Genomic DNA, 25374 nt, shown 5'->3' with positions numbered 1-25374 from the left:
TATGACGCAGATTACTCCGGAGACGATTAACTGATTAAAAACAATTATTTCAAATTTTTTAGCTATAATTTACGTAAACGGTCGCGACACGAGGACTTCCTAGGGAGGTCACCCATCCTAGCTCTGCCATCGGGCCAGAACGTTTAACTTCATGGTTCTGATTTGGTGATAGCAGTGCCGCGTGTTGTCCATCGCCGCCCGCGCCACACTTACTCGAGGGATATAAGAATAAACATCCCACTCATTGCCGGGTGCGATCATACCAGCACTAATGTACCGGATCCCATCAGAACTTCGAAGTTAAGCGTGCTTGGGCGAGACCAGTACTAGAATGGGTGACCCCCTGGAAAGTCCTCGTGTTGCACCCTTTTTCGTGTTTTTCTATTTTTGATTGATTACTTGTTGACAGACGATTTTTCGGCTCAAATCATCTGAATCTCGATCGGGACCAGATAAGACATGTGAAATCAACGTAGCTCGGGCAATGCCGGATTTGGACAAAATTTTAGCCTAATTTGATTGTAAACGGGCAAACGAATGAGACTCATTACTCCGCAATGAGCTGGCGAGATTTTAGCAGAATTTCTTCTCTAAGACCCTCTAATTTGTGATTTTCCGCTTCTGTTAAGCTCTTGTTTCCTCGAGAAATCCGTTTAGGAAATCTGAAATTTGATTCCGGTTCCATTTTATCATATCCCAGGCATAACAATAGCTTTACATTCGCTATTTTCTTCTTCTTTTTTTTCTATTTTCTGGGAACATTTAGCGATTTTTTTTTTCGTGAGCCGATCTGTGCGGAAGGGTATGACGCAAATTACTACGGAGACTGTTAACTCATTAAAAAAAATATTTCGACTTTTTAGCTATAATTTACGTAAACGGTCGCGACACGAGGACTTCCCAGGGAGGTCACTCATCCTAGCTCTACCATCGCGCCAGAACGCTTAACTTCATGGTTCTGATTGGGCGAGACCAGTGCCGCGTGTTGTCCATCGCCGTCGGCGCCACACGTACTCGAGGGATATAAGAAAAAACATCACACTCGATGTTGGGTGCGGTCATACCAGCTCTAATGCACCGGATCCCATCCGAACTCCGAAGCTAAGCGTGCTTGGGCGAAAGCAGTACTAGGATGGGTGACCCCCTGGGAAGTCCTCGTGTTGCACCCTTTTTCGTGTTTTTCTATTTTTTATTACTTGCTGACAGACGATTTTTGGCTCAAATCACCTTAATCTCGATCGAGACCTGATAAGACATGTGAAATCAACGTAGCTCGGGCACTGCCGGATTTGGACAAAATTGTAGGCTAATTTGATTGTAAATGGGCAAACGAACGAGACTCATTACTCCGCAATGAGTTAAAGAGATTTTAGCCGAATTCCTTCCCTAAGACCCTCTAATTTGCGATTTTCCGCTTCTCTTAAGCTTCCGTTTACTTGAGAAATATGTTTAGGAAGTCCGAAATTCTATTCCGGTTCCATTTTATCGTATCACAGGCATAATAATAGCTTTGCATTCGCTATTTTCTTCTTCTTATTTTTTTTTTCTATTTTCTGGGAACATTTATCGATTTTTGTTGTCGTGAACCGGTTCTGTGCGGAAGGGTATGACGCAGATTACTCCGGAGACGATTAACTGATTAAAAACAATTATTTCAAATTTTTTAGCTATAATTTACGTAAACGGTCGCGACACGAGGACTTTCTAGGGAGGTCACCCATCCTAGCTCTGCCATCGGGCCAGAACGTTTAACTTCATGGTTCTGATTTGGTGATAGCAGTGCCGCGTGTTGTCCATCGCCGCCCGCGCCACACTTACTCGAGGGATATAAGAATAAACATCCCACTCAATGTCGAGTGTGATCATACCAGCACTAATGCACCGGATCCCATCTTAACTCCGAAGTTAAGCGTGCTTGGACGAGACCAGTACTAGGATGGGTGACCCCCTGGGAAGTTCTCGTGTTGCACCCCTTTTCGTGTTTTTCTATTTTTGATTACTTGTTGACAGACGATTTTTGGCTCAAATCATCAGAATCTCGATCGGGACCAGATAAGACATGTGAAATCAACGTAGCTCGGGCACTGTCGGATTTGGAAAAAATGGTAGGCTAATTTGATTGTAAACGGGCAAACGAACGAGACACATTACTCCGCAACGAGGTGGTGAGATTTTAGCCGAATTCCTTCTCTAAGACCCTCTAATTTGCGATTTTCAGCTTCTGTTGAGCTTCCGTTTCCTCGAAAAATCCGCTTAGGAAGTCCGGAATTCGATTCAAGTTCCATTTTATCGTATCCCAGGCATAATAATAGCTTTACATTCGCTATTTTCTTCTTCTAATTTTTTTTTCTATTTTTGGGAACATTTAGCGATTTTTTTTGTCGTGAGCCGGTTCTGTGCGGAAAGGAATGATGCAGATTACTCTGGAGACGGTTAAATCATTAAAAACAATTATTTCTACTGTTTTAGCCATAATTTACGTAAACGGTCGCGACACGAGGACTGCCCAGGGAGGTCACCCATCCTCGCTCTGCCATCGCGCCAGAACGATTAACTTCGTGGTTCTGATTGGGCGAGAGCAGTGCCGCGTGTTGTCCATCGCCGCCCGCTCCACAGCTAATCGAGGGATATAAGATTAAACATCCCACTCAATGTCGGGTGCGATCATACCAGCACTAATGCACTGGATCCCATCAGAACTCCGAAGTTAAGCGTGTTTGGGTGAGACCAGTACTAGGATGGGTGACCCCCTGGGAAGTCCTCGTGTTGCACCCCTTTTAATGTTTTTCAATTTTTGATTACTTGTTGACACACGATTTTCGGCTCAAATCATCTGAATGTCGATCGGGACCAGATAGGACATGTGAAATCAACGTAGCTCGAGCACTGTCGGATTTGGACAAAATTGTAGCCTAATTTGATTGTAAACGGGCAAACGAACGAGACTCATTACTCCGCAACGAGGTGACGAGATTTTAGCCGAATTCCTTCTCTAAGACCCTCTAATTTACGATTTTAAGCTTCTGTTAAGCTTCCGTTTCCTCGAGAAATCCGCTTAGGAAGTTCGAAATTCGATTCCGCCTTCATTTTATCGTATCCTAGGCATAATAATAGCTTTACATTCGCTATTTTCTTCTTCTTATTTTTTTCTCTCTTTTATGGGAACATTTAGCGATTTTTGTTGTCATGAGCCGGTTCTGTGCGGAAAGGTATGACGGAGATTACTCCGGAAATAGTTAGTTCATAAAAAACAATTATTTCGACTGTTTTTGCCATAATTTACGTAAACGATCGCGACACGAGGACTTCCCAATAAGGTCACCCATCCTAGCTCTGCCATCGCGCCAGAACGCTTAACTTCATGGTTCTGATTGGGCGAGAGCAGTGCCGCGTGTTGTCCATCGCTGCCCGCTCCACACGTACTCGAGGGATATAAGAATAAACATCCCACTCAATGTCGGGTGCGATCATACCAGCACTAATGCACCGATCCCATCAGAACTCCGAAGTTAAGAGTGCTTGGGCGAGAGCAGTACTAGGATGAATGACCCCCTGGGAAGTCCTCGTGTTGCACCCCTTTTCGTGTTTTTTATTTTTGATTACTTGTTGACAGACAATTTTCGGCTCAAATCAACTGAATCTCGATCGTGACCAGATAAGACATGTGAAATCAACGTAGCTCGGGCACTGCCGGATTTGGACAAAATTGTAGCCTAATTTGATTGTAAACGGGCAAACGAACGAGACTCATTACTCCGCAACGAGGTGGCGAGATTTTAGCCGAATTCCTTCTCTAAGAACCTCTAATTTTCTATTTTCCGCTTCTTTTAAGCTTTCGTTTCCTCGAGAAATCCGCTTAGGAAGTTCGAAATTCGATTCAGGTTCCATTTTATCGTATCCCAGGCATAACAATAGCTTTACATTCGCTATTTTATTCTTCTTATTTTTTTCTATTTTCTGGGAACATTTAGCGATTTTTTTTGTCGTGAACCGGTTCTGTGCGGAAGGGTATGACGCAGATTACTCCGGAGACGGTTAAATCATTAAAACAATTATTTCGATTGTTTTATCCATAGTTTACGTAAACGGTCGCGACACGAGGACTTCCAAGGGAGGTCACCCATCCTAGCTTTGCAATCGCGCCAGAACGCTTAACTTCATGGTTCTGATTGGGCGAGAGCAGTGCCCGTGTTGTCCATCGTCGTCCGCTCCACACGTACTCGAGGGATATAAGAATAAACATCCAACTCAATGTTGGGTGCGATCATACTAGCACTAATGCACCGGATCCCATTCGAACTCTGAAGTTAAGCGTGCTTGGGCGAGAGCAGTACTAGGATGGGTGACCCCCTGGGAAGTCCCTCTGTTGCACCCCTTTTCGTGTTTTTCTATTTTTGATTACTTGTTGACAGATGATTTTCGGCTCAAATCATCTGAATATCGATCGGGATCAGATAAGACATGTGAAATCAACGTAGCTCGGGTACTGCCGGATTTGGACAAAATTGTAGGCGAATTTGATTGTAAACGGGCAAACGAACGAGACTCATTACACCGCAACGAGCTGACGAGATTTTAGCCGAATTACTTCTCTAAGACCCTCTAATTTGCGATTTTCCGCTTCTTTTAAGTTTCTGTTTCCTCGAGAAATCCGTTTAGGAAGTCCGAAATTCGATTCCGGTTCCATTTTATCGTATCCCAGGCATAATAATAGCTTTACATTCGCTATTTTCTTCTTCTTATTTTTTTTTCTATTTTTTGGTAACATTAAGCGATTTTTGTTGTCGTGAGCCGGTTCTGTGCGGAAGGGTATGACAGAGATTACTCTGGAGACGGTTAGTTCATTAAAAACAATTATTTCGACTGTTTTAACCATAATTTACGTAAACGATCGCGACACGAGAACTTCCCAAGGTGGTCACCCATCCTAGCTCTGCCATCGCGCTAGAACGTTTAACTTCATGGTTCTGATTGGGCGAGAGCAGTGCCGCGTAATTTCCATCGTCGACCGCTCCACACGTACTCGAGGGATATAAGAATAAACATCACTCAATGTTGGGAGCGATCATACCAGCACTAATGCACCGGATCCCATCAGAACTCCGAAGTTAAGCGTGCTTGGGCGAGAGCAGTACTAGGATTGGTGACCCCCTGGGAAGTCCTCGTGTTGCACCCCTTTTCGTGTTTTTCTATTTTTGATTACTTGTTCACAGACGAATTTAGGATCAAATCATCTGAATGTCGATCGGGACCAGATAAGACATGTGAAATCAACGTAGCTCGGGCACTGTAGGATTTGGACAAAATTGTCGGCTAATTTGATTGTAAACGGGCAAACGAACAAGACTCATTACTCCGCAACGAGGTGGCGAGATTTTAGCCGAATTCCTTCTCTAAGACCCTCTAATTTGTGATTCTCCGCTTCTGTTAAGCTTCCGTTTCCTCGAGAAATCCGTTTAGAAAATCCGAAATTCGATTCCGGTTCCATTTTATCGTATCCCAGGCATAATAATAGCTTAACATTCGCTATTTTCTTTTTCTTTTTTTTTTCTATTTTTGTGAATATTTAGCGATTTTTGTTGTCGTGAGCCAGTTCTGTGCGGAAGGGTATGACGGAGATTACTCCGGAGACAGTTAGTTCATTAAAAAAAATTATTTTCGACTGTTTATCCATAATTTACGTAAACGGTCGCGACACGAGGACTTCGAATTCCTTCTCTAAGACCCTCTAATTTACGATTTTCAGCTTCTGTTAAGCTTCCGTTTCCTCGAGAAATCCGCTTAGGAAGTTCGAAATTCGATTCCGCCTTCATTTTATCGTATCCCAGGCATAATAATAGCTTTACATTCGCTATTTTCTTCTTCTTATTTTTTTCTCTCTTTTATGGGAACATTTAGCGATTTTTGTTGTCATGAGCCGGTTCTGTGCGGAAGGGTATGACGGAGATTACTCCGGAAACAGTTAGTTCATAAAAAACAATTATTTCGACTGTTTTTGCCATAATTTATGTAAACGATCGCGACACGAGGACTTCCCAATAAGGTCACCCATCCTAGCTCTGCCATCGCGCCAGAACGCTTAACTTCATGGTTCTGATTGGGCGAGAGCAGTGCCGCGTGTTGTCCATCGCTGCCCTCTCCACACGTACTCGAGGGATATAAGATTAAACATCCCACTCAATGTCGGGTGCGATCATACCAGCACTAATGCACCGGATCCCATCAGAACTCCGAAGTTAAGCGTGTTTGGGCGAGACCAGTACTAGGATGGGTGACCCCCTGGGAAGTCCTCGTGAAATCAACGTAGCTCGGCAACTGCCGGATTTTGACAAAATTGTAGCCTAATTTGATTTTAAACGGGCAAACGAACGAGACTCATTACTCCGCAATGAGCTGGCGAGATTTTAGCCGAATTCCTTCTCTAATACCCTCTAATTTGCGATTTTCCGCTTCTGTTAAGCTTCCGTTTCCTCGAGAAATCCGCTTAGGAAGTTCGAAATTCGACTCCTGTTCCATTTTATCGTATCTCAGGCATAATAATAACTTTACATTCGCTATTTTCTTCTTCTTATTTTTTTTCTATTTTCTGGGAACATTTAGCAATTTTTATTGTCGTGAGCCGGTTCTGTGCGGAAGAGTATGACGCAGATTACTCCGGAGACGGTTAACTCATTAAAAACAATTATTTCGAACTTAACTTCATGGTTCTGATTGGGCGAGAGCAGTGCCGCGTGTTGTCCATCGCCGCCTGCTCCACACATACTCGAGGGATATAAGAATAAAAATCCCACTCAATGTCGGGTGCGATCATACCAGCATTACTGCACCGGATCCCATCAGAACTCCGAAGTTAAGCGTGCTTGGACTCCCATCAGAACTCCGAAGTTAAGCGTGCTTGGACGAGAGCAGCACTAAGATGGGTGACCTCCTAGGAAGTTCTCGTGTTGCACCCTTTTTCGTGTTTTTCTATTTTTGATTACTTGTTGACAGACGATTTTTGGTTCAAATAATCTGAATCTCGATCAGGACCAGATAAGACATGTGAAATCAACGTAGCTCGGGCAGTGCAGGATTTGGACAAAATTAGAGCCTAATTTGATTGTAAACGGGCAAACGAACGAGATTCATTACTCCGCAATGAGCAGACGAGATTTAAGCCGAATTCCTTCTCTAAGACCCTCTAATTTGCGATTTTCCGCTTCTGTTAAGCTTTCGTTTAATCGAGAAATCAGCTTAGGAAGTTCAAAATTCGATTCCGGTTCCATTTTATCGTATCTCAGGCATAATAATAGCTTTACATTCGCTATTTTCTTCTTCTTATTTTTTTCTATTTTCTGGTAACATTTAGCAATTTTTTTGTCGTGATCCGGTTAGTGCGGAATGGTATGACGCAGATTACTCTGGAGACGGTTAACTCATTAAAAACAATTATTTCGACTGTTTTAGCCATAATTTATGTAAACGGTCGCGACAAGAGGACTTCCCAAGGAGGTCACCCATCCTAGCTCCGCCATCGCACCAGAACGCTAACTTCATGGTTCCGATTGGGCGAGAGCAGTGCCGCGTGTTGTCCATCGCCGCCCGCTCCACAGGTACTCGAGGGATATAAGAATAAAAATGCCATTGAATGTCGGGTGCGATCATACCAGCACAAATGCACCGGATCCCATCAAAACTCCGAAGTTAAGCGTGCTTGGGCGAAAGCAGTACTAGAATGGGTGACCCCCTGGGAAGTCCTCGTGTTGCACCCCTTTTCGTGTTTTTCTATTTTTGATTACTTAATGACAGACGATTTTCGGCTCAAATCATCTGAATCTCGATCGGAACCATATAAGACATGTGAAATCAACGTAGATCGGGCACGGCTGGATTTGGACAAAATTGTAGGCTAATTTGATTGTAAACGGGCAAACGAACGAGACTCAATACTCCGCAACGAGACTCAATTCATGGTTCTGATTCGACGAGAGCAGTGCCGCGTGTTGTCCATCGTCGCCCGCTCCACACGTACTCGAGGGATATAAGAATAAACATCCCACTCAATGTTGGGTGTTATCATAACAGCACTAATGCACCGGATCCCTTCAGAACTCCGAAGTTAAGCATGCTTGGGCGAGAGCAGTACTAGGATGGGTGACCCCCTAGGAAGTCCTCGTGTTGCATCCCTTTTCGTGTTTTTCTATTTTTCGTTACTTGTTGATAGAAGATTTTCGGCTCAAATCATCTGAATCTCGGTCGGGAACAGATAATACATGTGAAATCAACCTAGCTCGGACACTGCCGGATTTGGACAAAATTGTAGCCTAATTTGATTGTAAACAGGCAAACGAACGAGACTCATTACTCCGCGAGGAGTTGACGAGATTTTAGCCGAATTCCTTCTCTAAGACCCTCTAATTTGCAATTTTCCGCTTCTGTTAAGCTTCCGTTTCCTCGAGAAATCCGCTAAGGAAGTTCGAAATTCGATCCTGGTTCCATTTTATCGTATCTCAGGCATAATAATAGATTTACATTCGCTATTTCCTTATTCTTATTTTTTTTTCTATTTTCTGGGAACATTTAGCGATTTTTGTTGTCGTGAGCCGGTACTGTGCGGAAGGGTATGACGCAGATTACTCCGAAGATGGTTAATTCATTAAAAACAATTATTTCGACTGTTTTATCTATAATTTACGTAAACGGTAGTGACACGAGGACTTTCGAGGGAGGTCACCCATCCTAGCCCTGTCATCGCGCCAGAACGCTTAACTTCATGGTTCTGATTGGGCGAGAGCAGTGCCGCGTGTTGTTCATCGCCGCCCGCTCCACGCGTACTCGAGGGATATAAAAATAAAAATACCATTGAATGTCGGGTGCGATCATACCAGCACTAATGCATCGGATCCCATCAGAACTCCAATGTTAAGCGTGCTTGGGCGAGAGTAGTAGTAGAATGGGTGACCCCCTGGGAAGTCCTCATGTTGCACCTCTTTTCGTGTTTTTCTACTTTTGAATACTTGTTGACAAACGATTTTCGGCTCAAATCATCTGAATCTCGATCGGGACCAGATAATACATGTGAAATCAACGTAGCTCGGGCACTGCCGGATTTGGAAAAATTGTTGGCTAATTTTATTGTAAACGGGAAAAAGAACGAGACTCATTACTCCGCAACGAGGTGGCGAGATATTCGCCTAATTCCTTCTCTAAGTCCCTTTAATTTGAGATTTTTCGCTCTTGTTAAGTTTCCGTTTTCTCGAGAAATCCGCTTAGAAAGTTCGAAATTCGATTCTGGTTTCATTTTATCGTATCCCAAGCATATTAATAACTTTACATTCGCTATTTTCTTCTTCTTAATTTTTTTTCTATTTTCTAGGAACATTTAGCGATTTTGGTCGTCGTGAGCCGGTTCTGGGCGGAAGGGTATGACGCAGATAACTCCGAAGACGGTTAACTCATTAAAAACAATTATTTCGACTGTTTTAGCTATAATTTACGTAAATGGTCGCGACACGAGGACTTCCCTGGGAGGCCACCCTTCCTAGCTCTGCCATCGCTCCAGAACGCTTAACTTCATGGTTCTGATTGGGCGAGAGCAGTGCCGCGTGTTGTCTATCCCCGCCCGCGCCACACGTACTCTAGGGATATAAGAATAAACATCTCACTCAATGTCGGGTGCGATCATACCAGCAATAATGCACCGGATCCCATAAAAACTCCGAAGTTAAACGTGCTTTGGCGAGAGCAATACTAGGATTGGTGACCCCCTGGGAAGTCCTCGTGTTGCACCCCTTTTTGTGTTTTTCTAATTTTGATTACTTGTTGACAGACAATTTTCGGCTCAAATCATCTGAATCTCGATCGAGACCAGATAAGACATGTAAAATCAATGTAGCTCGGGAACTGCCGGATTTTGAAAAAATTGTAGCCTAATTTGATTGTAAACAGGCAAACGAACGAGACTCATTACTCCGCAATGAGCTGGCGAGATTTTAGCCGAATTCCTTCTCTAATACCCTATAATTTGCGATTTTTTTCTTCTGTTAAGCTTCCGTTTCCTCGAGAAATCTGCTTAGGAAGTTCGAAATTAAATTCCGGTTCCATTTTATCTTATCTCAGGCATAATAATAGCTTTACATTCGTTATTTTCTTATTCCTAATTTTTTTCTATTTTCTAGGCACATTTAGCGATTTTTGTTGTCGTGAGCCGGTTCTGTGCGGAAGAGTATGACGCAGATTACTACGGAGACGGTTAACTCATTAAAAACAATTATTTCGACTGTTTTATCCATAATTTACGTAAACGGTCGCGACACGAGGACTTCCGAGGGAGGTCACCCATCCTAGCTCTGCCATCGCACCAGAACGCTTAACTTCATGGTTCTGATTGGGCGAGAGAAGTGCCGCGTGTTGTCCATCGCCGTCCGCTCCACATGTACTCGAGGGATATATGAATAAAAATCCCACTGAATGTCGAGTGCGATTATACCAGCACTAATGCACCGGATCCCATCATAACTCCGAATTTAAGCACGCTTTGGCGACAGCAGTACTAGGATGGGTGACCCATTAGGAAGTCCTCGTGTTGCACACCTTTTCGTGTTTTTCTATTTTTGATTACATGTTGACAGACGATTTTCGGCTCAAATCATCTGAATCTTGATCGGACCAAATAAAACATTCTTAGTTTTTTCGTATCTCAGGCATAATAATAGCTTTACATTCGTTATTTTCTTATTCTTAATTTTTTTATATTTTCTGGGAACATTTAGCGATTTTTGTTGTCGTGAGCCGGTTTTGTGCGGAAGGGTATGACGCAGATTACTCTGGAGACGGTTAACTCATTAAAAACAATAATTTCGACTATTTTAGCCGTAATTTACATAAACAATCGCGACACGAGGACTGCCCAGGGAGGTCACCCATCTTAGCTCTACCATCGCGTCAGAACGCTTAACTTCAGGGTTCTGATTGGGCTTGAGCAGTGCCGAGTGTTGTCCATCGCCGCCCGCTCCACACGTACTCGAGGGATAAAAGAATAAACATCCCACTCAATGTCGGGTGCGATCATACCAGCACTAATTCATCGGATCCCATCAGAACTCCGAAGTTAAGCGTGCTTGGGCGAGAGCAGTACTAGGATGGATAACCCCCTGGGAAGTCCTCGTGTTGCGCCCCTTTTCGTGTTTTTCTATTTTTTATTACTTGTTGACAGACGATTTTCGGTTCAAATCATCTGAATCTCGATCAGGACCAGATAAGACATGTGAAATCAACGTAGCTCGGGCACTGCCGGATTTGGAAAAATTGTTGGCTAATTTTATTGTAAACGGGAAAAAGAACGAGACTCATTACTCCGCAACGAGGTGGCGAGATATTCGCCTAATTCCTTTTCTAAGTCCCTCTAATTTGAGATTTTTCGCTCCTGTTAAGTTTCCATTTTCTCGAGAAATCCGCTTAGAAAGTTCGAAATTCGATTCTGGTTTCATTTTATCGTATCCCAGGCATATTAATAACTTTACATTCGCTATTTTCTTCTTCTTAATTTTTTTTCTATTTTCTAGGAACATTTAGCGATTTTTGTCGTCGTGAGCCGGTTCTGGGCGGAAGGGTATGACGCAGATAACTCCGAAGACGGTTAACTCATTAAAAACAATTATTTCGACTGTTTTAGCTATAATTTACGTAAACGGTCGCGACACGAGGACTTCCTAGGGAGGCCACCCGTCCTAGCTCTGCCATCGCTCCAGAACGCTTAACTTCATGGTTCTTATTGGGCGAGAGCAGTGCCGCGTGTTGTCTATCCCCGCCCGCGCCACACGTACTCGAGGGATATAAGAATAAACATCCCACTCAATGTCGGGTGCGATCATACCAGCAATAATGCACCGGATCCCATCAAAACTCCGAAGTTAAGCGTGGTTTGGCGAGAGCAATACTAGGATTGGTGACCCCTTGGGAAGTCCTCGTGTTGCTCCCCTTTTCGTGTTTTTCTAATTTTGACTACTTGTTGACAGACAATTTTCGGCTCAAATCATCTGAATCTCGATCGAGACCAGATAAGACATGTGAAATCAATGTAGCTCGGGAACTGCCGGATTTTGAAAAAATTGTAGCCTAATTTGATTGTAAAGGGGCAAACGAACGAGACTCATTACTCCGCAATGAGCTGGCAAGATTTTAGCCGAATTCCTTCTCTAAGACTCTAATTTGCGATTTTCCGCTTCTATTAAGCTTCCGTTTCCTCAAGAAATCCGCTTAGGAAGTTCGAAATTAAATTCCGGTTCCATTTTATCTTATCTCAGGCATAATAATAGCTTTACTTTCGTTATTTTCTTATTCTTAATTTTTTTCTATTTTCTGGGAACATTTAGCTATTTTTGTTGTCGTGAGCCGGTTCTGTGCGGAAGGATATGACGCAGATTACTCCGGAGACGATTAACTCATTAAAAACAATTATTTCGACTGTTTTAATCAAAATTTATGTAAACGGTCGCGACACGAGGACTGCCAGGGAGGTCACCCATCCTAGCTCTGCCATCGCGCTAGAACGCTTAACTTCAGGGTTCTGATTGGGCTTGAGCAGTGCCGAGTGTTGTCCATCGCCGCCCGCTCCACACGTACTCGAGGGATATAAGAATTAACATCCCACTCAATGTCGGGTGCGATCATACCAGCACTAATTCATCGGATCCCATCAGAACTCCGAAGCTAAGCGTGCTTGGGCGAGAGCAGTACTAGAATGGATAACCCCCTGGGAAGTCCTCGTGTTGCGCCCCTTTTCGTGTTTTTCTATTTTTTATTACTTGTTGACAGACGATTTTTGGTTCAAATCATCTGAATCTCGATCAGGACCAGATCAGACATGTGAAATCAACGTAGCTCGGGCACTGCCGGATTTGGAAAAATTGTTGGCTAATTTTATTGTAAACGGGAAAAAGAACGAGACTCATTACTCCGCAACGAGGTGGCGAGATATTCGCCTAATTCCTTTTCTAAGTCCCTCTAATTTGAGATTTTTCGCTCCTGTTAAGTTTCCGTTTTCTCGAGAAATCCGCTTAGAATGTTCGAAATTCGATTTTGGTTTCATTTTATCGTATCCCAGGCATATTAATAACTTTACATTCGCTATTTTCTTCTTCTTAATTTTTTTTCTATTTTCTAGGAACATTTAGCGATTTTTGTCGTCGTGAGCCGGTTCTGGGCGGAAGGGTATGACGCAGATAACTCCGAAGACGGTTAACTCATTAAAAACAATTATTTCGACTGTTTTAGCTATAAATTACGTAAACGATCGCGACACGAGGACTTCCCAGGGAGGCCACCCATCCTAGCTCTGCCATCGCTCTAGAACGCTTAACTTCATGGTTCTTATTGGGCGAGAGCAGTGCCGCGTGTTGTCTATCCCCGCCCGCGCCACACGTACTCGAGGGATATAAGAATAAACATCCCACTCAATGTCGGGTGCGATCATACCAGCAATAATGCACCGGATCCCATCAAAACTCCGAAGTTAAGCGTGCTTTGGCGAGAGCAATACTAGGATTGGTGACCCCCTGGGAAATCCTCGTGTTGCACTCTTTTTCGTGTTTTTCTAATTTTGATTACTTGTTGACAGACAATTTTGGCTCAAATCATCTGAATCTCGATCGAGACCAGATAAGACATGTGAAATCAATGTAGCTCGGGAACTGCCGGATTTTGAAAAAATTGTAGCCCAATTTGATTGTAAATAGGCAAACGAACGAGACTCATTACTCCGCAATGAGTTGGCGAGATTTTAGCCGAATTCCTTCTCTAATACCCTATAATTTGCGATTTTTTTCTTCTGTTAAGCTTCCGTTTCCTCGAGAAATCCGCTTAGGAAGTTCGAAATTAAATTCCGGTTCCATTTTATCTTATCTCAGGCATAATAATAGCTTTACATTCGTTATTTTCTTATTCTTAATTTTTTTCTATTTTCTAGGAACATTTAGCGATTTTTGTTGTCGTGAGCCGGTTCAGTGCGGAAGAGTATGACGCAGATTACTCCGGAGACGGTTAACTCATTAAAAACAATTATTTCGACTGTTTTATCCATAATTTACGTAAACGGTCGCGACACGAGGACTTCCGAGGGAGGTCACCCATCCTAGCTCTGCCATCGCACCAGAACGCTTAACTTCATGGTTCTGATTGGGCGAGAGAAGTGCCGCGTGTTGTCCATCGCCGTCCGCTCCACATGTACTCGAGGGATATAAGAATAAAAATCCCACTGAATGTCGAGTGCGATTATACCAGCACTAATGCACCGGATCCCATCATAACTCCGAATTTAAGCACGCTTTGGCGACAGCAGTACTAGGATGGGTGACCCATTAGGAAGTCCTCGTGTTGCACATCTTTTCGTGTTTTTCTATTTTTGATTACATGTTGACAGACGATTTTCGGCTCATATCATCTGAATCTCGATCGGACCAAATAAAACATTCTTATTTTTTTCTATTTTCTGGGAACATTTAGCGATTTTTGTTGTTGTGAGCCGGTTCTGTGCGGAAGGGTATGACGCAGATTACTACGGAGACGGTTAACTCATTAAAAACAATTATTTCGACTGTTTTATCCATAATTTACGTAAACGGTCGCGACACGAGGACTTCCGAGGGAGGTCACCCATCCTAGCTCTGCCATCGCACCAGAACGCTTAACTTCATGGTTCTGATTGAGCGAGAGCAGTGCCGCGTGTTTTCCATCGTCGTCCGCTCCACACGTACCCGAGGAATATAAGAATAAACATCCCACTCAATGTCGGGTGCAATCATACCAGCACTAATGCACTGGATCCCATCATAACTCCGAAGTTAAGCGTGCTTTGAGTGCAGTACTAGGATGGGTGACCCCCTGGGAAGTCCTCGTGTTGCACCCCTTTTCGTTCGTGTTTTTCTATTTTTGATTACTTGTTGACAGATCATTTTCGGCTCAAATCATCTGAATCTCGATCGGGACCATATAAGACATGTGAAATCAACGTAGCTTGGGCACTGCCGGATTTTGACAAAATTGTAGCCTAATTTGATTGTAAACGGGCAAACGAGCGAGACTCATTACTCCGCAATGAGCTGGCGAGATTTTAGCCGAATTCCTTCTCTAAGACTCTCTAATTTGCGATTTTCCGCTTCTATTAAGCTTCCGTTTCCTAAAGAAATCCGCTTAGGAAGTTCGAAATTAAATTCCGGTTCCATTTTATCTTATCTCAGGCATAATAATAGCTTTACATTCGTTATTTTCTTATTCTTAATTTTTTTCTATTTTCTGGGAACATTTATCGATTTTTGTTGTCGTGAGCCGGTTCTGTGCGGAAGGGTATGACGCAGATTACTCTGGAGACGGTTAACTCATTAAAAACAATTATTTCGACGGTTTTAGCCATAATTTACATAAACAATCGCGACACGAGGACTGCCCAGGGACGTCACCCATCTTAGCTCTGCCATCGCGCCAGAACGCTTAACTTCAGGGTTCTGATTGGGCTTGAGCAGTGACGAGTGTTGTCCATCGCCGCCCGCTCCACACGTACTCGAGGGATATAAGAATAAACATCCCACTCAATGTCGGGTGTGATCATACCAGCACTAATTCATCGGATCCCATCAGAACTCCGAAGTTAAGCGTGCTTGGGCGAGAGCAATACTAGGATGGGTAACCCCCTGGGAAGTCCTCGTGTTGCGACCCTTTTCGTGTTTTTCTATTTTTTATTACTTGTTGACAGACGATTTTCGGCTCAAATCAACTTAATCTCGATCGGGACCAGATAAGACATGTGAAATCAACGTAGCTCGGGCACTGCCGGATTTGGACAAAATTGTAGCCTAATTTGATTGTAAACGGGCAAACGAACGAGACTCATTACTCCGCAACGGGGTGGCGAGATTTTAGCCGAATTCCTTCTCTAAGACCCTCTAATTTGCGATTTTCCGCTTCTGTTAAGCTGCCGTTTCCTCGAGAAATTCGCTTAGGAAGTCCGAAATTCGATTTCGGTTCCATTTTATTGTATCACAGGCATAATAATAGCTTTACGTTCTCTATTTTCTTCTTCTGTTTTTTTTTCTATTTTCTGGGAACATTTAGAGATTTTTGTTGTCGTTAGCCAGTTCTGTGCGGAAGGGTATGACGCAGATTACTCCGGAGACGATTAACTCATTAAAAACAATTATTTCGACTGTTTTAATCAAAATTTATGTAAACGGTCGCGACACGAGGACTGCCAGGGAGGTCACCCATCCTAGCTCTGCCATCGCGCCAGAACGCTTAACTTCAGGGTTCTGATTGGGCTTGAGCAGTGCCGAGTGTTGTCCATCGCCGCCCGCTCCACACGTACTCGAGGGATATAAGAATTAACATCCCACTCAATGTCGGGTGCGATCATACCAGTACTAATGCACCGGATCCATACCAGTACTAATGCACCATGAGAGAAATCGTTGCCATAAATTGAAACATTTATTAACCTGTGAGGATATGGAGTTGAGACTCTTACTAGGAATTTCTGAAGGCCGTGTACATTTAACTACCTGAAATAAGCTTTGAATTGATCATCTCAAATTATTTCATAAATTATAATTATGATGATCTTGATATAACTTTGACAGTTTTCAAATTTAATTTAAACACTTAGATAGTTTTGATTACATTTCTATTTAAATTAATCAATATGTTTTGTATTGCTATTAACGCTTAAATTGCTAGGGACTAGCAATAAACTGGTTGGAAGGTGTGATAAACATAAAAATTGTACATTAATTAAATGTTTTATAATATAAATATATAGTTTTTGTTTTATTAAATGTTTAAATATTATATGTTTTATAATAAATTGTATAAAATATAAGTTGTTGTGTAATTACAAGTTTTTAATATTTTTTACAGGTTCGATAAAACAAGAATAAACTTGGCGTTGCAAATGGGATTAAGATGATTCTTGGACCTGTAGAAAGTTGATGTTAATATCTACAATATTGGTGTCAAGCATGAGATAAAAATCCTCTCACAATTGGGATCAAATTAAGCAACAAATAAAGTTACCAAAGGAGTGGCAGTTTTACCATGCTCTAGTATTTTGACCATATCTCTCAAATTACTTGGTCAAATGATTTGAAAAAAATACCACAACTAGACAACTCAATTATCCACATGTTTCTTTTTATGTGAAGAAGCAAATTCCAAGAAGAAGATTTTCAAAAGTGATGTGTAATATAATATAATATCTTGGAACACCAATGAAGACTTTTGTGTAAAAAAATAATATTTTATTTGTGGTTGTCTTCCCAAATTTGACTATAAATAGGGGTGCATTGTAATGTATTGAGATACTCATTCTATGAACAAACCTTTGAGTTCAAAATATTTCTCTCTATATTTTTCCTTTATTTCTTCATTTAAATATAATTAACATGATAATTTCATATTCAAAGTTTTACAGTTTGAATAATGAATAGCTAACTTCCTAAAGTTGAGATGAAAAGGTGAAACTCTTGGCATGATAATAAGGTTACTAAAAGGTAAGAATCTATGTTTTATATTATTTAATCATTATTTATTGTTTATGTTATATTTATTTCTTTAAGCATTTTTATACCATACTTATAAGTGGGAGTTTTGATTTATTGTTGCTATATGTTACACTAAATTCTTGGAACCATTTAAATGTTAGTTTGGTATTACCAACCATTTAAAGTGGATGCCTTGATTTATTATATATGAATATATTATAATATTAATTTCTTGGTACCATTTAGATGTTAGTTTGGTTTTACCAACCATTTAAAGTGGGAACCTTGATTTACTATATATACATATATCATAATATTAATTTCTTGGTACCATTTAAATGTTAGTTTGGTTTTACCAACTATTTAAAGTGGGAACCTTGATTTAGTGTTTACAAATATACATAGCACAATAAATACTTGACCACATTTATAAGTTTTAGTATATATTATATACTTATAAGATAATAATATATAACATAATATAAATATGATTATTTAATATATTGGAACCATTTTATTAAGTGGGTTTCAATATTGTTCGTTAATGTTAACTTTATTAAAATACCAAGAGTGGATCTTTTAATCTCAACTACTTAAATTAAAATTTGAACAATTAAAATTTACCCATTAAAGATTCAAACAATTAAAATTAAAAAGAAACAAAAAACAAAAACAAAACAAAAAGACATTGTAGTGGACTTGTAATTACCTTAGCTTCCCTGTGGATACGATATTCGGACTCACCGAATTATACTACTTGTGGACAACCTGCTCTTGGGAGTGCAACAATCAAAGTCGCAACAAGTTTTTGGCGCCGTTGCCGGGGAAGTATAATTTAATTTCAAGTCTATTTAATTTTGTTTATAGTTTATTTTTCTTTATTTAAATTTTTATTGCTTTTGTGTGTTTTTATTTTTTTTGCATTTACATTTGCATGAGCATTTGGTCACGTACACTTAGTGGTCGACTCATTCGAAATAACCCTTTATTTTTACAAAACATGGCGTAAGAACCCATCCAAGAAAATGAAGATGAAATTCAATCTCAACATGATCATGATAGACGAAGAACACTTAGAGATCACATGAATCCTACACGTACTAGTGCACCTTCATGTCTAATTTTTCCCCCTGATGCATCTCATTTCAATTTTAAGCCTGGTATTATCCAACTTTTACCCAATTTTCATGGCTTAGATTCTGAAAATCCATACATGCATTTACGAGAGTTTGAAGAAGTGTGCAACACATATAATGATCTAAATTGTAGCATGAACACCATTCGACTTAAGCTTTTTCCTTTTTCTTTAAAAGATAAAGCTAAAACTTGGCTACAAAATCTTAGATCGGGATCCATTCGAACTTGGGATGAATTGCAACAACAATTTTTGAAAAAGTTTTTTCCATCTCATAGAACAGATTCTTTCAAAAGGCAAATCATTACTTTCACTCAAAAACAAGGAGAAACTTTTTATCAGTGTTGGGATAGATACAAAGAATTGCTTAATCTTTGTCCACATCATGGTTTTGAAATTTGGAGAGTTGTTTCTCAATTTTATGAAGGCTTAACACCTAAAGATAGGCAAATGGTTGAATTTATGTGTAATGGAACATTTGAAGATAAAGATCCAAATGAGGCAATTGAGTATCTCGATTTATTAGCTGAAAATGCTCAAAATTGGGACACTATAGGTACAATCGAACCATCAAACAAGATTCAATCTCCTACATCTGGTGGAGGTATGTACACTCTCAAAGATGAACATGATCTTCAAGCTAGATTTACATCTTTGGCAAGAAAAGTTGAGGCACTTGAATTGAAAAAGAATGGTCAATTAAAATCTGTTCAAGAAATTGCGTGTCACATCTGTGATACAAGTGATCATTTTACAAAAGATTGTCCCACTTTGCCCTCTTTTAAAGAATGTCTCCATGAACAAGCCAATGTTTTGAACAATTTCAAAAGGCCAAATTTTGAACCATTTTCTCAAAATTACAATCCAGGTTGGCGAAATCATCCAAATTTTAGTTGGAGGAATGATAATGCTGCATAATTTTCACAACCACATTTCCAAAATCAACAAAATTTTCAAAATTATGCACCTTATGTTCCTCCACCTAAAAGAAATTTGGAAGATACTTTGAATTCTTTCATTGCAAAGCAAGAGTCTATCAATACTCAAACTGCTCAAACCATGACAGATTTGAAAGATACTCTTGCTAAATTTGCATATGCACTTAATGTTCATGAAAAAGGTAAATTTCCTTCACAACCTCTGCCTAATCCCAAGGATCATCATTCACAAACTGGAACTTCTGGAACTCAATCGATGGATCAGGTAAAATCTGTTATTACCCTTCGAAGTGGTAAGGTTGTGGAAAAATCCATTCTTGAACCTTGTGAAGATGATGATAAATCAACTTCAAAGGGTAAGGAAGTGGAACCCATAACTTGCGAAGAGGAGGTTCAACAAACAGTGTCACCACCATTCCCTCATGCATTGAAAAATACAAAAAAATCAAATTTGAATTCTGATATATATGATATTTTTAAACAAGTAAAAGTTAATATTCCTTTATTAGATGCAATAAAACAGGTACCATTATATGCCAAATTTTTGAAAGACTTGTGCACTGTGAAAAGAAAATTGAATGTGAAAAAGAAAGCATTTTTAGCCGAACAAGTAAGTTCAATCATTCAAAATAATAATACTTTGAAATACAAAGACCCTGGTTGTCCTACTATTTCATGTATTATTGGATAACGAAAGATTAAAAAAGCCTTGCTTGATCTTGGAGCTAGTGTGAATTTACTTCCATATTCAGTTTATCAAGAACTCAATCTAGGCGAGTTAAAATCAACTTCGGTAACACTTTTACTTGCCGATAGATATGTTAAAGTGCCAAGAGGTATGATAGAAGACGTATTGGTCCAAGTTGATAACTTTGTATATCCTGTCGATTTCATAGTTTTAGATACACAACCTATCAAAGCTTGTAATGCAATTCCTGTAATTCTGGGTCGTCCATTTTTAGCAACTTCTAATGCCCTTATAAATTGCAGGAATGGAATAATGAAGTTGTCATTTGGTAACATGACCTTGGAGCTCAATGTTTTTAATCTTTGTAAGCAACCACATGACAAAGGAGATGAAAGTGAAGATGAAAATCTTATTGAAACTCTTGTGGAAGAAAACATTCAAGAAGGTAGTATTCGTGATCAATTAGATATTTGTTCAATTGAAATTGTTAAAGAAAATATTGAAATTGATCTTGATGATTTTATCAGGTATCACTCGTTACCAGGATCAGAGAAAGAATTTGATGCAAAATATGAGAACAAAGACGAACCACCCATATTGGAGTTAAAACCCTTGCCAGAAGAATTGAAGTATGCATTTCTTGGAGAAGATGAAACATATCCAGTGGTAATTTCTTCCAAACTAGAAAGTGATCAAGAAGGTAAATTAGTTGATATGCTTAAAAGACATAAAAATGCAATTGGTTGGACACTAAAAGATCTCAAGGGCATTAATCCACTAATTTGCACACACAATATTCATTTAGAAGAAAATGCTAAAACATCTCAACAACCACAAAGGAGATTAAATCCACTCATGAAAGATGTTGTGAAAACTGAAGTTCTCAAACTACTTGATGTTGGGATTATCTACCCTATTTCTGATAGTAAGTGGGTAAGCCCAACACAAGTAGTTCCAAAAAAATCTGGCATCACAGTGATAAAAAATGAAAAAAGGTGAATTGTTAACAAGTCGAGTCCCATCTAGTTGGCGGATGTGTATTGCTTATAGAAAATTAAATGACGCCACTGGAAAAGATCATTTCCATTACCATTTTTGGATCAAATTTTAGAAAGAGTAGCAGGTCATCCATACTACTGTTTTCTTGATGGATATTCAGGTTATTATCAAATTCCCATTGCACTCGAAGATCAAGAAAAAACTACATTCACATGTCCTTTTGGAACATTTGCATTCAGAAGGATGCCATTTGGTTTATGCAATGCCCCAGCAACATTTCAAAGATGTATGCTAAGCATTTTTTGCGACATGGTTGAAAATTGTTTGGAAATTTTCATGGATGATTTAACTGTCTTTGGGAATACATTTGATAATTGTCTTGAAAATTTGGAAAAAGTTTTAAAAAGATGCGTGGAAAAAGGTCTTATTTTAAATTGGGAAAAATGTCATTACATGATTACTTCTGGAATTGTTTTGGGACATGTCGTGTCATCTCATGGAATTGAAGTTGATAAAGCAAAAGTTGATGTCATTGCCAATTTACCCCCTCCAAAAACCATTAAAGAAATTCGCTCATTTTTGGGACATGATGGATTTTATCGGAGGTTTATAAAGGACTTTAGTTTAATCTCTAAACCCATTTGTAACCTCTTAACAAAAGACACTGCATTTGAGTGGACTCAAGAATGTCAAAATGCTTTTGATAAAATTATTCGACATTTAACATCAGCTCCTATCATGCAACCTCCTGACTGGTCTTTACCATTTGAAATCATGTGCGATGCGAGTGATTATGCAGTCGGTGCAGTACTGGGTCAAAGAAGAAACGGTAAGCCTTATGTGATATATTATGCAAGTAGAACTTTAAACAATGCACAAATGAATTACTCCACAACTGAAAAAGAACTACTTGCTGTAATATTTGCATTAGATAAATTTCGTTCTTATTTGATTGGATCAACGACTATTGTGTTTACTGATCATTCTGCTATTAGATATTTGTTGACCAAACAGGATGCAAAGCCACGACTGATACGATGGATTTTGTTACTCCAAGAATTTGACATTGTGATCAAAGATAAAAAAGGAACCGAGAATGTCGTAGCCGATCATTTATCGAGACTAGTAACAGGATCATCTTGTGAAATGACACCAATTAACGATAGTTTTCCTGACGGACATCTATTTTCAGTTACTACTACACCTTGGTTTGCTAACATAGTAAATTTTCTTGTGACAGGAAAAATGCCACCGCAATGGAGTTCCCAAGATAAAAGAAAATTTTTGAATGAGGTAAAAAACTTTTATTGGGATGATCCGTATCTGTTCAAGTATTGTCCAGATCAAATTTTTCGACGTTGCATATCCGACAATGAGGTTAGTAGTGTCATTAAATTTTGTCATTCAGAAGCATGCGGAGGACATTTTTCTTCAAAGAAAACGGCTGCAAAAATCTTGCAGTGTGGATTTTATTGGCCCACTTTGTTTAAAGACACCCACGAAATCTGCAAGATCTGTGAAAATTGTCAAAAATTGGGTGCGATTTCAAAAAGAAACATGATGCCTTTGAATCCTATCATTGAAATCTTTGACTGTTGGGGAATTGATTTTATGGGACCTTTTCCATTGTCGTTTGGATACTTGTATATTTTAGTTGCAGTTGATTATGTTTCCAAATGGATAGAGGCAATTCCATGTCGAAAAAATGATCATAAAATCGTCATCAAATTTTTAAAAGAAAATATTTTTAGTAGATTTGGAATTCCTCGAGCCATGATAAGTGATGGGGGAACTCACTTTGTTAATAAACCATTTGCTTCATTAATGAAAAAATATGGTATTACTCATAAAGTAACTACTCCTTATCATCCTCAAACAAATGGACAAGTTGAATTAGCTAATAGGGAGATAAAGCAAATTTTGGAAAAAACTGTTAACTCAAATAGAAAAGATTGGTCTCTGCAACTTAATGATGCACTTTGGGCATATCGAACAGCTTTTAAAACATCATTGAATATGTCTCCCTATAGGTTGGTTTATGGAAAATATTGTCATTTGCCTGTGGAATTGGAACATAAAGCTTATTGGGCGATCAAAACATTAAATTCAAGCATGGATGATGCCAACAAATTGCGTAAATTGCAACTTAATGAACTCGATGAACTCAGAAATGACGCGTATGAGAATTCAAGGATTTATAAAGCAAAAATCAAATCATTTCATGATAAAACAATTTTTAGAAAATCTTTTGAGATTGGTAAAAAAGTTTTGCTTTATAATTCTCGACTTCACATATTCCCAGGAAAATTACGATCAAGATGGACAGGCCCATATGTTGTAAAGCATGTGTATACTTATGGAGTTGTGGATATTGAAAATCCTAAAAATGGTGATATTTTTAAAGTAAATGGACAAAGGCTTAAACCATTTTTAGAAAATGAAATCTTTCAAGAAGAGTTTATTTCCCTTTCTGATCCTTGATTTTTTTTTGTTGCATTTAAGTTTGTTTGTTTTTATTTCAGGTTTTCTTAATATTTTTATTTTCCCGGTTAAATGGCGGATAACGGTACTCCGTGACTCTCATAGTCGGTTAAATCAGTTTCCCACAATTGCTGATACAAAAATAAAAAAAAATAATTTCTTTTCAAAATGGATGAAATTCTCTCAAAAATTTGTAAATATTTTCCCTCTGTTTCTGAAAATGTTCTAAAAAAAATTTATGCAGGAAGGTGTGAAAGATTGAGATTGCTAATGCAAAAAGGAATTCCAGAAGATATTCGTCTTTTAATAGAAGCTAAGGTCCGATTAGGAGGAGAAGTTCCACAATCATTGCTCATTCGGTATTTGCCTGGATTAGGAAAAATCACTTATGCGAAAAAACGAAGGGCCAAAAGTTTAGGGGTTTGTCATAAGTGTGCAAGATGGACTTGTGACAAACGATGCAGATCTTTGGGATGTGTTTCAAATAACAGAGAAGATAAAATTGGTTTCATTAAGAATGTGCTGAGTAAGGAGTCTTTAGATAACATCTTATTGACTCTTGAGACGCATTCTAGTGGACATGTGCATATTGAACTTCTCCGTTTATGGAAACAATTCCAAGATGAGCGTCATAGTCTTGGGAATCCGACTAAAAAAGACCCTGTTTGCCAATTTATAAGAAAATTGGATGGGAAGCATATTCTCGACTCATAGAAGGCGTTGAAGCCGTTTCTGGACGTAAAACCAGAGGAAAATTGTGAGCCACAATCACACTACTGTTTATATGCGTGTGTCATTATTGTTTTTACTATTTATTCTGTTTACAGCTGTGACCCATAGTTTTGTCATGATAACATATTACTCCTCTAAAATCTCTCATCTTTCTCTCTATTTTCGCAGAAAAATAAAAAGAAAGTAAAAACATGGCTGGATCCTCTGCACAAACATTGAAAAATATTTGTGTATTTTGTAGGCCGAGTCCTAGAAAAAATGAAGTGTTTGTAGAAGCAGCGAATAATCTTGGAAAAATATTGGCTGAGAGAAAAACTCACTTGGTATATGGGGGAGGTAATATTGGGTTAATGGGATCTGTTTCAACATCTGCTCATCTTGGAGGTAGTCAGGTTTTGGGTATTATTCCTATAGCTTTAGCTGAAGGAAATATTACAGGTGTTACGATTGGGGAGGAATTAAAAGTTTCTTCTATGTATGAAAGAATCACTCAAATGATTGAAAATTATGATGCTTTTATTGCACTACCAGGTGGTTTTGGTACATTAGAAGAAATTTTTCACACTGTTTCTTGGGCACAACTTAATATCCATAATAAACCTGTGGGCTTGTTGAATATCAATAATTATTTTGACAGTTTGTTGACATTTCTTGATTAAGCTATGGAACAGAATTTCATTTCAGAAAATTCACGACGGATGTTCATCTGTGCTTCGACTGCCGACCAATTAATTGATGATTTGGAAGCTTTTGTTCATAAGCCTGATCCGATGATAACAAAGATCAATTGGTCGCAATCAAGCAGTAAGAAAAGGAAGTTGGATCATTGATTCAAAAGTCGTGGATTGGTTTGCGTTTGTTTCAGTTTGTTATCTTCAATAAAATTCCAGGTGA

The 25374-nt window shown here is 39.4% G+C and overlaps 16 non-coding genes and 7 pseudogenes across 16 annotated transcripts; 22 read left to right on the top strand and 1 right to left on the bottom strand.

Moving 5' to 3' along the window:
• Nucleotides 1–25374, top strand: part of LOC142505942 (uncharacterized) — a 147436-nt pseudogene that overhangs the window by 40657 nt on the left and 81405 nt on the right.
• LOC142515631 (5S ribosomal RNA) lies at nt 250–368 on the top strand. Its single transcript, XR_012811466.1, has one exon. It is a non-coding gene; the product is annotated as a 5S ribosomal RNA (ribosomal RNA).
• On the top strand, nt 1051–1169 carry LOC142514050 (5S ribosomal RNA). The gene has a single exon (XR_012809963.1). It is a non-coding gene; the product is annotated as a 5S ribosomal RNA (ribosomal RNA).
• LOC142516453 (5S ribosomal RNA) lies at nt 1855–1973 on the top strand. Its single transcript, XR_012812246.1, has one exon. It is a non-coding gene; the product is annotated as a 5S ribosomal RNA (ribosomal RNA).
• Nucleotides 2657–2775, top strand: LOC142514148 (5S ribosomal RNA). Its single transcript, XR_012810057.1, has one exon. It is a non-coding gene; the product is annotated as a 5S ribosomal RNA (ribosomal RNA).
• LOC142506616 (5S ribosomal RNA) lies at nt 3460–3577 on the top strand. Its single transcript, XR_012804903.1, has one exon. It is a non-coding gene; the product is annotated as a 5S ribosomal RNA (ribosomal RNA).
• On the top strand, nt 4257–4375 carry LOC142516358 (5S ribosomal RNA). The gene has a single exon (XR_012812157.1). It is a non-coding gene; the product is annotated as a 5S ribosomal RNA (ribosomal RNA).
• LOC142513708 (5S ribosomal RNA) lies at nt 5058–5176 on the top strand. Its single transcript, XR_012809639.1, has one exon. It is a non-coding gene; the product is annotated as a 5S ribosomal RNA (ribosomal RNA).
• LOC142509916 (5S ribosomal RNA) lies at nt 6186–6305 on the top strand. The gene has a single exon (XR_012808061.1). It is a non-coding gene; the product is annotated as a 5S ribosomal RNA (ribosomal RNA).
• Nucleotides 6800–6953, top strand: LOC142510397 (5S ribosomal RNA; annotated as a pseudogene).
• LOC142515170 (5S ribosomal RNA) lies at nt 7633–7751 on the top strand. The gene has a single exon (XR_012811027.1). It is a non-coding gene; the product is annotated as a 5S ribosomal RNA (ribosomal RNA).
• On the top strand, nt 8048–8166 carry LOC142508003 (5S ribosomal RNA). Its single transcript, XR_012806237.1, has one exon. It is a non-coding gene; the product is annotated as a 5S ribosomal RNA (ribosomal RNA).
• Nucleotides 8851–8969, top strand: LOC142507471 (5S ribosomal RNA). Its single transcript, XR_012805729.1, has one exon. It is a non-coding gene; the product is annotated as a 5S ribosomal RNA (ribosomal RNA).
• On the top strand, nt 9653–9771 carry LOC142510896 (5S ribosomal RNA; annotated as a pseudogene).
• LOC142512581 (5S ribosomal RNA) lies at nt 10455–10573 on the top strand (annotated as a pseudogene).
• Nucleotides 11039–11157, top strand: LOC142515292 (5S ribosomal RNA). The gene has a single exon (XR_012811146.1). It is a non-coding gene; the product is annotated as a 5S ribosomal RNA (ribosomal RNA).
• LOC142512043 (5S ribosomal RNA) lies at nt 11841–11959 on the top strand (annotated as a pseudogene).
• LOC142516600 (5S ribosomal RNA) lies at nt 12640–12758 on the top strand. The gene has a single exon (XR_012812386.1). It is a non-coding gene; the product is annotated as a 5S ribosomal RNA (ribosomal RNA).
• On the top strand, nt 13442–13560 carry LOC142510289 (5S ribosomal RNA). Its single transcript, XR_012808412.1, has one exon. It is a non-coding gene; the product is annotated as a 5S ribosomal RNA (ribosomal RNA).
• Nucleotides 14243–14361, top strand: LOC142512701 (5S ribosomal RNA; annotated as a pseudogene).
• Nucleotides 14769–14884, top strand: LOC142511882 (5S ribosomal RNA; annotated as a pseudogene).
• LOC142506611 (5S ribosomal RNA) lies at nt 15572–15690 on the top strand. Its single transcript, XR_012804898.1, has one exon. It is a non-coding gene; the product is annotated as a 5S ribosomal RNA (ribosomal RNA).
• On the bottom strand, nt 18926–19034 carry LOC142513026 (small nucleolar RNA R71). Its single transcript, XR_012808994.1, has one exon. It is a non-coding gene; the product is annotated as a small nucleolar RNA R71 (small nucleolar RNA).

Source organism: Primulina tabacum, chromosome 10 (assembly GCF_025594145.1).
Source record: "Primulina tabacum isolate GXHZ01 chromosome 10, ASM2559414v2, whole genome shotgun sequence".
NCBI lineage: Eukaryota > Viridiplantae > Streptophyta > Magnoliopsida > Lamiales > Gesneriaceae > Primulina > Primulina tabacum.
The sequence above is the reverse complement of the archived record's forward strand: the minus strand, read 5'-3'. Positions and strand labels throughout refer to the sequence as shown.